Genomic DNA, 8,716 nt, shown 5'->3' on the forward strand with positions numbered 1-8,716 from the left:
CCATATTCCTTTCACGCCATATGTCTCTTAGCTCAAAATCTTCCTGTAAAGCAAAAAAACTTTTAGGCAATTTAATTTGTGTTGAAGTTTTAGCTGAAGTCTTTTTATCTCTTTTTGGGTCTATTACACCATTCCAGTCTCCCATCATAATAACCGATTTGTAATCCAATTGCATTATCTTTTGATGCAAAACAGTAAAGAATTGCTTTTGTTGTTGATATAAGTTTGGTGCATATAATCCCACAAGAAGACATTTTTTCCCATTCAAAATGATTTCCACAAATACAAATCTTCCTTCTGCATCAGTATCTATTAATTTTGGTATCAGTTCCTTCTTGATATAAAGAACTACCCCCGCTTTTTTCTTTTGAGAGGAGGCCGCAAAATGTACACCCAGTTTAGGATTAAATAAGTACTTTTGATCTTTTAATATAATATGTGTTTCTTGTAGGCATATAATATCATTCTTGTGCTGCTTCAAATAATAAAATATTTTTCTCCTTTTTTGTGGTGAGTTCAGTCCATTAACATTTAAGGTTATTAACTTAACCATCCTTTGGTTTTTGGAGCTTCTGAATCAACCCTTGAAGATCCATTGTAACAGATCTTTTAGGCCTGGCTCCTCCCACTGGCTCCGAAGTAGTTGCAGATGTTTGGGGCATAGCCTCTTTCTGTTGCTCTCTTTCCTTACGCTTATGAGCCGCACGTGTCATTCTTTGGTCTTTTGGATCCTGTTTTGCCTCCAACACTTGTAAATTCTGAAAATCTCCTGCAGATAGCGACATAGCTCCAGGTAATTCCACAATCAATTGTTCCACTCCTTCTTCTACTCCTTTAGCTGGTGATGTAGAAGGTGAATCAGCTTTCAACACCATTGAGTAAAAATTCTTTGCTTTCTGTACTGTATTAAGTCTATAGCGATTGCCAGCAAACATAAAGACCAATCCAATTGGTATTTCCCATCTAAAGGGTATTTGCTGCTTCTTCAACTCTTGAGTCAGAAATGCAAACTCCTTTCTTTTTTTTTAAATCTTTGAAGGTATTTCTTTCAAAAGTATAATATCCTGGGCAGCAATCTGAAACTTCTGCTGGTAAAAGGCCTGTATAATTTCATTTCTACGTGTTTTTCTGGAAAAATAAACAACAACATCCCTGGGCTGTTTTCTCTGACGTGCGACCCATGAATTGACTCTAAATATTTTTTCAATCTCTCCATAGATAATTTCAGGGTCGCAGTCTAAAGCCAATGCCAAGGCAGCTGTTACCTCTTCTCTCAGTTTCTCCTGTGCATTTTCTTGAAGGCCTCTAATTCTTATTGCATGTTCCATTTCTCTAAATTGTGCCATTACAATATCACTTTGAGCAATCTCTATACTTTCTTCTACTTTATCCATTCTCTCTTCCACCCCTTCCACTTTTTCTCCTACTTTCTCCACACGGTTCTCTATACGATCCATATGAAAAGCAAAGCCCTGAAAGATTTGAGACATATTCTCACACAGTTCATCATTCTTTTTAGCAAGCAGCTCTTCTGTCTCCACTCTTACTTGTTGCACAATTTGTTTAGACATCTGCATCTGCATCTGCATCAAAGAGTCCTGTAAATCCTTTAAAGTAATATAAGGTGGTGAAGAGGGTGGAGGAGTTTTAGCTCTCTGTTGTGTAGTCTGTACTGCTGGAGAGGAAACAGCTGACTTAAGTGCTGGAGGAGCTGCACCTCATTTAGAAGCCATTCTTAAGTTTAAAATTTTTTAATATACAGTCTAAACAGTTAAAAGTCAAACAAATTTTCCTTTAATTTTTCTTGTTTTTTGGAGATTTTTCCTTAATTTTTGAAGATTTTTTACAGTTTTAACAATGTAGCCATCCACAACTGGAAGGAAAGTAAAAGTGTCTCTTTAGAACAAAGAAGCGGCAAACCGCAGCCATTTTTTTTTCTCCAAAAAGTAACTTTCGATTTTCAATTATTGAGAAGAGTACTTTAAACTCTGAGTCAAAGTTTTAAGTTCTTTATAGAAGATCCAGGTTTCCTAGTTAGCTCTGTCTGTTAAAAATACTCACAATTTAACTCAGAAAAAAATCAGAAGTAGAGACGGCGTCTGGCTTCGCTAGCAGCGAAGACGTCCCGATCTGCGGAGGAGCTCTGAGCTCCGGAGGAGTTCTCACCTTCACCTCACTGGGAGCACCCAGGGAGGCTAGGGAACTCGACTCCTACTCACAAGCAAGCTCTCCTTCTCTCCTTTGCCCGGAGAGAAGTTTCAAATCGCCAAACAGCTGATACGCGCTGTTTCGGCGATTCTTACGCAGTCCTGAACGGGAGGCTGTCAAACAACCCCCTTCGGCAGCCGCCGAGCCACCGGAAGTCCCTGAAAAATGGATTTGATCTGTGCATCTCCCTGCTGATTCAATACATGCTGATCCATCTGCCTCAAAGGAGCAATGAGCTCCCCTCCTCTAGCTTTAGATCTTGTTATCACTCCCACTGTTACTTCTGCTTCGGTCTCATCACCTCCCCCTTCACACAGCTCTTCAGTTTCCTCTCCAGGGAGATCTCTCTCCCCTCCTTTCTCCTCCTTAGGTGCCGTCGGCACTCCCTTCCCTTTCTTCTTTTCACCACTGTTTGCACGCTATCTGGCACAGCCGCAGCCTCTGCCACAGGCTGGAGCAGTGGGGGTGCTACCATAGGCTGGGGTGGGGGAGGCGGCCGCGGCACATATGGAGGGGGTTGGAGCACCGCTTCCTCTTCTTCTACCAGAACCTCTTTCTTCAAGTCAGACAGCTTTGTTTCTGCAATCTTCACATCCTTATATCTTTTTGCCACCACTTTCAATTTTTTTCCTTTCAGTCTAACTACACACAAACGCACCATTTCTGCCTGGCATTGCAGCAGATCATCTGCCCTTTCTACTACTGCATCCCCCCACTGATCTATGTACTGAAATTGGTTAGGATAGTTCTCTTCATTAGCTGCAATCAGCGAAGTTAGATCATCAATAATCTGAGTATTAAATGTTCCCTCAGGGGGCCATCCCACATCTAAATGGGGCCACCATTCTTCGCACAGAAAACACAACCTATCCTTGGTAACTGGGGGGTATGGCACTTTATATTGGGTATGGTTGAAATATTGGTCAAAACCTTTTAACATACATTGAAGTGGTGTGCTAGGCACACTACTTTCCCCCCCCCCCATTCTGACACTAACACTGCCAATGCCACTGACCTACGGTGCCGGTATTTCGACAGTCACCTATAGGAACTGCAGCAGCAGATGGCTTAACTTCCCACACACACCCTAACACAGACTTCTTTAGGAATGACATCCCGAGTCCAGGGGGGCCGATCAATCCCCCTCTTCTATCTTCAAGTGAGATAGGTACTTCCCCCGTTTAATACATACTCGCCTGAGGCGTCTTCACACACACACACGTCCTGGCCAGGATTTGGTTCAGACCTCCTTTCCTTCCCCCAAGGGTTCTTGGACTGGCGGTCAGCACCGTCGGCTCCGCAGAGAAGTCACTTCTGTCTCCCGGAGGGGATTCCTCCATGGCGCCTGGAGAATATTTCAGGAGTGGCTTCCCGTCGGGTCCGAGGGGTCAAGCCGCCCTCAGCGAAACATCGCCTCGCTCAAAAGTCCCATCTGCAGGTGCCAGGAAACTGTTGTGGAAAGAAAGGACTCGAGCCAGCACTTTGAGGAAGGAAAGATTTAATATGCGCAGGTTCAGAAAGCTTCACGAGCCAAGGGGTCTGAACCCCGAGGAGTGTTCGGAGAGCACATATATAGTTCATACAATGTATGCATTTCCTGACCCCTCTGGATCCCATATATGGTAATATTCTAAACATTGTGTTCTCAGCATTCCTGATAGTATGGAAAAATACCAGACGGCTGAACATTGACACAGAGATAAAAATAGGGAATTGGCTACTAAGCAAAGCAGAAGACAGGATATGGCTTAACCGGTCAAGGACAGTGGGAGAGAGCATTATCTCTAGACTCAGCAATTTCTGGAATGCTCTCTGACCCACTTCAATTGATTCTTGACCATTTTTGATCAACTGGAAGGAGTGAATTATATGTTTTGTAACCTCTCTATTCAGTATAGTGGTTAAGATATTATATAGAGGTGAATTAATCTAATAGGCCTATAAATACATCTCATAAAATGATGGTGGCCATTTGTTATTCTTGATTCATGACACACCTCCATAAGACTAGGATCCAGCAAACTTGCAAATACCTTTTATCATTTGGCAATGCCTGCATAGAATCTATTTGTTCCTGAACTAAGACAGGAACATTTGGAAATTCAATCAGCCTGACAATAAAATTGGAATAGCCACCTGACTAAACTGTTAATCACTTTCATGTATGTCCTCCTTATCAGTTAAACTATATATTGACTTATACAAAAGCAGGAAAAAACTTATTATTAATTGGTTTATATTTAAATGCTATCAGGCTGTCCTCTGTGATTATTTCAGAAATTGAGCTTTGTTGATGTTGCCACTTCAAACAATACACCAGAAACCTATTGTTTTTTTCCATGGACCCCCAATACTTTTTAACAGATTTCCCTCAGCAATATTTAATAAGATTCTCTGATCAGCCAGACGCGCCCTTTGTTGACAGTTCACTTTGATTTTATCCTTCATATGCTGTTACATTGTCCTTTTTACAACAATATTTGGAGAAGGCTTCTCTTTCATCTGGTCTCTTTAGGTTGACTTTCTTCCAACAGATAAATAACATTGTATTCCATATAACTTCAAAGGTTTTGTATTACAGCAATGGATGGGTGTACTTAGATTGGTAATTATTATTTGTATTTTAAAAGTTTTTTTCAGAGATCTGTGATTAATAGCTGAGATATTAAGTACATAAACAAGGAGAAAGAATGACACAATATGATCTTATGGTATAATGTGTGGTTGTAGAGCAGGAAATATATTCAACACTGAAATGTAAGCAAAGAGCAAAGCGCACAAACAGACATACACACACAAAGAGTGATGCAGTCCCATGAGTATAATGTTCCAAGTCCCTCTTAAAGAAATCACAGAACAACTGCAATGCTAAATTTGCTTTATTGCAAGGAAAATATGTCAAATGTTACTTCAATACATAAATGTTTTAGAATCTGATAGCAATTTTGATTTATAGAAAGAAAGATAAAGTGGTAGCAAGTGGTGATGTCAGGTCATTGATCATATCTTGAAGATATCCAGGGCAGTCCATGGCGATGGCATTATATTTCTGGGAAATATAGAAATATAGAAATGAGATAAGAAAATAGGTTGATCAAAGTGGATTTAACATTTCTTCTGCCCCCTGAACCAGAAAAAGTATTCTCTTCTGCCCTCCTTTCTACACAGTTTTTTTTTAGAGGCCCTCTTCCCATTCATGTCAATGCCTTGCAGTTCTTTTGGAATGCAAACAATATCAGGCAGATTATCCCAATCCACATCTGTGGGTTCTTTATTAGGGGACAGTTTTCTTACTGTGCACAGCACCATCCACTGCCACAATTGTACTTTCGAATGGGGTAGTAGCCATGAGGACACTGTGGATAACACTGTCCTCTACAACTTTGACACAGGCAGCCAGCACTCACTGTGAAAAGTCAAAGAGTAAAGATACTTTGATATTTACATAACTCATTCCAAGAAACAACCACCAATGCAGAATGGTTCTAGTTTCAGGAAGTTTTATTTGACCAGAGTAGTCAGTTAATGCCGGTCTCCCTGCAATAGTCCAAATAAATCACAAACTAAGCCAAGTCTCAACACTGGTCCAGAGTAGAACTGGATGGCATATTTGTAGCTATTGAGGCAGTTGAGAGGAAACAATGTGTTTCATCACAAAGGAGATTTTGCTTTGATATCTCTCTCTTCAATATTACAATGGATTCTTGCTTGTTAGGAAATAATCTTGAGCTGCAATGGCTGGTTCTATTAGGTGTTTGGGATGCAGAAATCTTGAGTGAGAATCAAGAATTTTCTTTGAACTTCAGGACCTGATTTTCCTCTGGATATTTCCCTTTTTGCTTAATGTAGAAAACATTTCCATTGCTGCTCTTTTCTGCTCTTGGAAAACTGCATATATGAGAGATAGTTATGACTTGCATGAGGGACCCCCAGGATATCCCAGCTGCCAAAAAGCTTTTAGAGAAAATGGGGCTAACACACAACTTCTGAACTGCTCTGAAAGATAAATGCATTGGGTTATTCACTTTTTTAATATAATATTTTATTAATTTTCTAATTTTACAATTAAGTATTTAAAAAGCAATGTGGTGACTGGGTTAATCAACAGTTCAATAACACACATAAATCTTTAGTATAAATCTCAAGTTACAACATCAGATATTTCCTCTTTTTCCCTTAATATCTACTATCTCATATTAGGCTAATACAATTCTTATTATTGTCAACTAAGTACAAACATCTTGTTACATTTATCAATAATTTTTAGCTTATACATATCTTAATTGTGTTTACATTCAATCCTTATATACAATCAACGTCCTGATATTGCTTTTTTCCCAAGCTTTATTTTCCCATCAATATTCAAATTAACATTTGGTATTTACAACATCCAAGCTATAGGTAACCAAAGTTTCCCTTATCTCAGCTTCTTCCTTTTTCCCTTTGCATAACAAAATCTAATATTCTAAATACACATCTTACCTATTTGAATATAGTCATGTTCTGTTTTCTAAAACTTATCTATTTTCCACCATATTAAACCATCTAATTAATAATACTGTATCCCCTCTAATAAATCAAAACCATTATATGTATTGTCTGTGTTAGCCAATAAATCAGTAATAAACATTTTTTTTTGTTTAGATCTAATTTTTAAAAAACTCAAATACTCCCTCTCTTTTTCTGGTAATATCTATTACCTCATATTGGGCAAACAGAATTCTTATTTTCAACTGATTTCCAAATATTTTATATTAGATGACTAAAATTTCCCTTATCTCAACTTCTCCCTTTTTTCCTTTTCATACCAAAGTCTATTAGTTTATTACACATCTTACCTATTCAATTATAATATTACTTTATTTTCTAAAAATTATCTATTTTCCACCATATTCAACCCTCTAGTTAGTAATATGAAATCCCCTCTAATAAGTCAAAACCCTTATTTTCTTCAGCCTTACTCTGGCTTTCTTCCTTTGCCAACTAACCTTCCATGTCAATGCTTTTGAATCATCAAATAATTCTCCCTCTATTATTATATATATTATTTGGAATAAGAAAAACAATTTGGTTGCAGTTTTCTTGGAAGAACTAGTCCATTTATATTCATTAAATTGCCTCCCTATTACTCCAATTTCCCACAATAGTCCTGATAGATTTATCTTCCATTCAATCTGTTCTTCTTCCTTTTCCTCAAATTTCTTCTGATTTTTGTAAAATGTCTTTTCCATTTTCAGTGTTGTCACTCCCTTTTCTGATTTTTGCATTGGCTGGATCTGTTGATCAATTAAGTCCTCTGTCTTAGTGTTTAGTTCTTCCACTTCTCCTATTATTTCCTGCATTGTTAGTTCTTTGGTTGTAGTCAAGATTTGGGTTTGTATATTTAATCTGGCATCTTGTTCTTTTATGTTGCATCTTATTTTGCCACAAGCTGAAAGAATGGTTTCATGTATTGATTTTAACATGGAAATCTAGGCCCAGTGCTCTTCAACATCTTCATCAATGATTTGGATGAGGGGATAGATGGGGAACTCATCAAATTTGCAGACGACACCAAGCTGGCAGGAATAGCCAACACTCCAGAAGACAGTCTTAAGATACAGGAGAATCTGGACAGACTTGAACACTGGGCGCTATCTAACAAAATGAAATTCAATGGTGAAAAAAGTAAGGTTTTATTTTATTTATTTATTTATTTATTAAATTTATATACCGCCCTATCTCCCTTGTGGGACTCAGGGCGGTGAACAGGCGATACTAAAAACCACGATAATAAATAAATAGTTTCTGTTTTAAAATCGAATTAAATAACAGGCCTGTTCTAAAAACACACCCATACAAACCCCCCCCCACTGAAACACAATCAAACTACGCCAGGCCAGCCGCACGGAATAGATGGGCCTTCAGGGCTTGGCGAAAAAGGCGCAGGTCCGCAACTGTACGTAGGTCGGGGGGTAGGTCATTCCAGAGGGCAGGAGCTGCCACAGAGAAGGCTCTCCCCCTGGGGGTCGCTAGCCGGCATTGTCTGGCCGATGGCACTCTAAGGAGGCCCTCTCTGTGGGAGCGGACTGGTCGAAGGGAGGTGTTTGGTAGGAGGCGGTCTTGCAAATGCCTAGGTCCATTGCCATGGAGTGCTTTAAAAGTTGTTACTAACACCTTGAAGTGCACCCGGAAGGCCACCGGCAGCCAGTGCAGCTCGCGCAGGAGAGGTGTTATATGGGAGCATCTAGAGGCTCCCAAAATCCCCCGCGCAGCCGCATTCTGAACTAGCTGGAGCCTCTGGGTGCACCTCAAGGGGAGCCCCATGTAGAGAGCATTGCAATAGTCCAGGCGGGAAACAACGAGGGCTTGAGTGACTATGCGTAGGGTGTCCCGATCCAGAAAGGGGCGCAACTGGCGTATCAGGCGAACCTGATGAAAAGCCCCCCTGGCCACGGCCATCACATGATCGTCTAAAGACAGCCGAGCATCCAGGAGGACGCCCAGGTTGCGGGCCCTGTCCGCGGGG

Source organism: Protobothrops mucrosquamatus, unplaced genomic scaffold, assembly GCF_001527695.2.
Source record: "Protobothrops mucrosquamatus isolate PMUCROS unplaced genomic scaffold, P.Mucros_1.0 scaffold_173, whole genome shotgun sequence".
Taxonomy (NCBI): Eukaryota; Metazoa; Chordata; class Lepidosauria; order Squamata; family Viperidae; genus Protobothrops; species Protobothrops mucrosquamatus.